This window comes from Tenrec ecaudatus, chromosome 11 (genome assembly GCF_050624435.1).
Source record: "Tenrec ecaudatus isolate mTenEca1 chromosome 11, mTenEca1.hap1, whole genome shotgun sequence".
Classification (NCBI taxonomy): Eukaryota; Metazoa; Chordata; class Mammalia; order Afrosoricida; family Tenrecidae; genus Tenrec; species Tenrec ecaudatus.
This window is the reverse complement of record NC_134540.1, coordinates 131,150,265-131,155,233: the sequence shown is the minus strand read 5'-3', so window position 1 is coordinate 131,155,233 and position 4,969 is coordinate 131,150,265. Positions and strand designations below refer to the sequence as shown.

At 44.4% G+C, this 4,969-nt stretch overlaps 1 pseudogene; it reads left to right on the top strand.

Moving 5' to 3' along the window:
- The first annotated feature begins 3,009 nt into the window (after positions 1 to 3,009).
- LOC142461510 (elongation factor 1-alpha 1 pseudogene) lies at positions 3,010 to 4,746 on the top strand (annotated as a pseudogene).
- Positions 4,747 to 4,969: the final 223 nt, after the last annotated feature.

Sequence of the window (4,969 nt, the reverse complement as noted above, 5' to 3'; positions counted from 1 at the left end):
GCCTCAGTGTGGTGGGGTCAGCTCAGTCGCCCATCACATTGTGTCTCAGGTGCTGTCCTGTGTAGGGCCATGTGTTGGTGCAGGATGTCGCATCTCGTAGTGTGTTCAGGTGAATGGTCCTCTCTGTATGATGGGCCCTTCTAGCTGGTCTATCGACCTTGGGCTTGGTGGACCCAGGTGTACTCCACTACGACCTTTCTCCTTCTTTTGTTTCAGCTTCCTTCTGGATGTGTTGTGGAGGGTCAGTTCCTTTCCCACTCCAGACGATCTATTTTTGTTTTCTGTGGTATTCCCTTCGAGTGTGGGGGTCGTTGTAATTCTGGTTTGGGCCGGCTTGTCGTCCAGCCTCTTTGTGTAGACCTCTGTACATTGCGTTGCCCTCCTTGTTTGGTGTGTCGTAGTGGGGCCGTATGCATGTTCCAGATCTGTGGGGACACAACCGATACTCTCCCCCAGGTGGGGTAGTACCCTGTCCCCCCATACAATCCATTTGGATTCTCCCCCTCCCTGGTCTCCCTCTCCCTACCCCACTACTCCTCTTTATGCTAGGCTCTCATGTACCTCCCTAGGTGTGGCCTGCCCTCCCTCCACCTATCTATGCTTCCTCCCGTTTATTGTGGGATGGATGTTTATTCTTCTATTTATGTCATGCTGATTGTACTTACCTCAGGGGACTCTTGTTGTACCTGTCCCTTTGGGTGTGGCTTACCTCACTTAACATAATTCCTTCCAGATTAACCCATGAAATAACGTGTTTCATGTGTTCAACGGTCAAAGCCTTCTAATAAAGTCTTTTAAATACCTGAGGTAAAAAATAAGAAAGAAAACTAGAATCATGAGGTATTTGACATCGGTCAGGACTGCCTCATGACAGAATCGTCAGGATGGGGACAGTCATAACTCAGAACTAAGTACCTTTCATCCAAACTGTTACTGTGGGGTAGATTCCAAGTCATGGAACTAGCAGGTGTGCAGAGCCAAACTGAACCGTGTGAGATAGGAGCTGCAAGGATGTGTGAGTGTTCAAAAGCAGACCACCAGGTCTCTCTTCTGAGGTACCACCATATGGGCTCAGATGATCATTTTAGTTATGAATTGAGCACTTAACTGTTTGTGCCACCCAGAGATGGCATTGAGGAAAATAGTTTTTCACTGTTTAGTGTTTTTCCCAAACGGAAACTGGTGCTTACTTGTGTCCTGCCTTTTCTTATATTAGTTGTGTTAGTCTGAGTACATTGAGAAATAAATCCACAGAAACTGAAATGTATAAAAGAGAGCTATAGATAAAGGGTAAATGCACATGGAGAAAAAATCCCAAACCAGTGAAGCCCAAGTCTACAAGTCCAATATTAGCCTGTATGTTCCACCCCAATACACAATGTCCTCCTCCATCTTAACAAACACATGCAGTGAGGGTGGCTGCAGATGGAAAGAACTGCCCATCTGGGTTTCTGAGGTTGTTAACTCTTTACTGGAATTAAAAGCGCCTTTTGTGCGCCTGGAGCGGCTGGTGTTTGTAACCACCCTCATATCTTTCTGATGTTTGAACCCATCGTTGCAGCCCCCGTGTCCATGCATCATGCAAAAGGCCTGGCTATTTGTGACTGCCCCTGCCCTTTAATCTGAACAGAATGGTTCGCCATCTGCCCTCTCTTTGACAAGGTTCTGCCTTGGTTTAATAGTCCTCCACTACCTGACAGTGTATGCATGATTAGCATAAGGTTTCAGTTGTGTATTTCGTCAACCTCAGTGCATCCTTATTCTAGACACCCTGTTGCGTGCTTTGCTCTTTTCATGACGTTGCTGGCATTGGAAATACCAGTTCCTGGACTCTGGCCTTCCTTTCTGTACCTAGCTGCAAATGGACAGATAATAAACAGGTCACAGTTTATCACCGGGCATGTACCACACTTGGAGCAGCATTGGGGAAGATAATAAATCACTAATTAGCCTGCACAAGGAGATGGAGCACTCGTGGCAGAGTGGTTACAAACACCAGCCGCTTCAGGCGCACGAAACGCGCTTTTAATTCAAGTAAATTGTTAACAACCTCAGAAACCTAGATGGGCAGTTATTTTCACCTGTAGCTACCCTCACTTCATGTGTTTGTTAAGATGGAGGAGGACATTGTGTTGGGTTGGGATATATGGATTAATGTTGGACTTGTAGACTTGGGCTGCACTGGTTTGGGATATTTTCTCCATGTGAATTTATCCTTTATCTAAAGCTCTCTTTTATACATTTCAGTTTCTGTGGATTTATTTCTCTAATGTACTCAGACTAACATAACTAATATAAGTAACGGCAGGACACAAGTAAGCACCCGTTTCCATTTGGGAAACACACTAAACTGTGAAAAGCTATTTTCCTCCATGCCATCTCTGGGTGGCACAAACAGTTAAGTGCTCAATTCATAACTAAAATGATCATCTGAGCCCATATGGTGGTACCTCAGAAGACTGACCTGGTGGTACGCTTTTGAACCCACACACAGCCTTGCAGCCAGTGTCTCACATGGTTCAGTTTGGCTCTGCACACCTGGTAGTTTCATGACTTGGAATCTATCCCACCGTTACTGTTTGGATGAAAGGTACTCAGTCGTGAGTTATGACCGGCCACATCCTGACGATTCTGTCATGAGGCAGTCCTGACCGAAGTAAAATACCTCATGATTCTCGCTATTCTTTCTTATTTTTCCACAGGTATTTAAAAAACTTTATTAAGAAGGCTTTGAAGTCTAAAGTAACACTCTTTATAGAATTTTCTTTCATCCTTTAAGTAGGCTCTGGAAATATATTATCAGTGATTTAGCTGAAAGATCAAAGATCCGTTAAATTATATAAAATAAAATATGTTTTATTTCTTAAGATTTATTCCATAAAGTACATATTTCCCTATAAATTCCCTACTTATACAAAAGAGGTAAAAAATAAAAACAAACACAAAATATAAAAACCCCAACAAAACTGTAACTGAGCTTCTTTTTTAAAATTGTAAAAAACTGCTTTTTCGCAACGGGTTTGCCGCCAGAATATAGGTGTCGGTGAAAACCATCGCAAAAGCCTAAGCCAAAATGGGAAAGGAAAAGACCCATATCAACATCGTCGTCATTGGACACGTCGATTCTGGCAAGTCCACCACAACTGGTCACCTGATCTACAAATGTGGTGGGATCGACAAGAGAACCATCGAAAAATTCGAGAAGGAAGCTGCTGAGATGGGGAAGGGCTCCTTCAAGTATGCCTGGGTCTTGGATAAGCTGAAAGCCGAACGGGAACGTGGTATCACCATTGATATTTCCCTGTGGAAATTTGAGACCAGCAAGTACTATGTGACCATCATCGATGCCCCCGGACACAGAGACTTCATTAAAAACATGATTACAGGAACATCACAGGCTGACTGTGCTGTCCTCATCGTTGCTGCTGGTGTGGGTGAATTTAAAGCTGGTATCTCCAAGAATGGGCAGACCCGTGAGCATGCCCTTCTGGCTTACACCCTGGGTGTGAAACAATTAATTGTTGGTGTTAACAAAATGGATTCCATGGAGTCACCCTACAGCCAGAAGAGATACGAGGAAATTGTTAAGGAAGTCAGCACCTACATTAAGAAAATTGGCTATAACCCTGACACAGTAGCATTTGTGCCAATTTCTGGTTGGAATGGTGACAACATGCTGGAACCAAGTGCTAATATGCCTTGGTTCAAGGGGTGGAAGGTTACCCGCAAGGATGGCAATGCCAGTGGGACCACGCTACTTGAAGCTCTGGATTGCATCCTGCCACCCACCCGCCCAACTGACAAGCCCCTGCGCCTGCCTCTCCAGGACGTCTACAAGATTGGTGGTATCGGGACTGTCCCTGTGGGCAGAGTGGAAACTGGGGTTCTGAAACCTGGAATGGTGGTCACCTTTGCTCCAGTCAATGTTACCACTGAAGTGAAGTCTGTTGAAATGCACCATGAAGCTTTGAGTGAAGCTCTGCCTGGGGACAATGTAGGCTTCAATGTCAAGAACGTCTCTGTCAAAGATGTTCGCCGTGGCAATGTGGCTGGTGACAGCAAAAATGACCCACCAATGGAAGCAGCTGGCTTCACTGCTCAGGTGATCATCCTGAACCATCCAGGCCAGATCAGTGCTGGATACGCACCTGTGCTGGATTGTCACACTGCACACATCACTTGCAAGTTTGCTGAGCTCAAAGAGAAGATCGATCGCCGTTCTGGCAAGAAGTTGGAAGATGGCCCCAAGTTCTTGAAGTCTGGTGATGCTGCCATTGTTGATATGGTGCCTGGCAAGCCCATGTGTGTGGAAAGCTTCTCTGACTAGCCTCCTCTGGGTCGTTTTGCTGTCCGAGACATGAGACAAACAGTTGCTGTGGGTGTCATCAAGGCAGTGGACAAAAAGGCTGCTGGAGCTGGCAAGGTCACCAAATCTGCCCAGAAGGCTCAGAAGGCTAAATGAATATTACCCATCACACCTGCCACTCCAGTCTTAATCAGGGGTGGAAGAACGGTCTCAGCACTGTTTGTCTCAATTGGCCATTTAAGTTTCATAGTAAAAGACTGGTTGATGATAACAATGCATCGTAAAACTTTCCGAAGGAAAAGAATGTTTGTGGACCATTTGTTTCTTTTTTGTGTGGCAGTTTTAAGTTATTAGTTTTTAAAATCAGTACTTTTTAAAAGGAAAACAACTTGACCAAAAATTTGTCACAGGATTTTGAGACCCATTAAAACAAAGTTTAATGAGAAAAAAAAATTGTAAAAAACTAACAAGAGAAACCAATGTTGTGTGTGTTTGTTAATATTAAAAAAAGTGAAAAATCTCTGGATGGGGGACTCCTATCCCTTGGCTTTACATATGTCACCGTCATCAGTCTGTGGGGCTTGAATACATTGGATATAAATTTACCGCTACAATGGCATCAGAGGTGTGTGGTATAGCATGAGTGCATTCTACTTATGATAA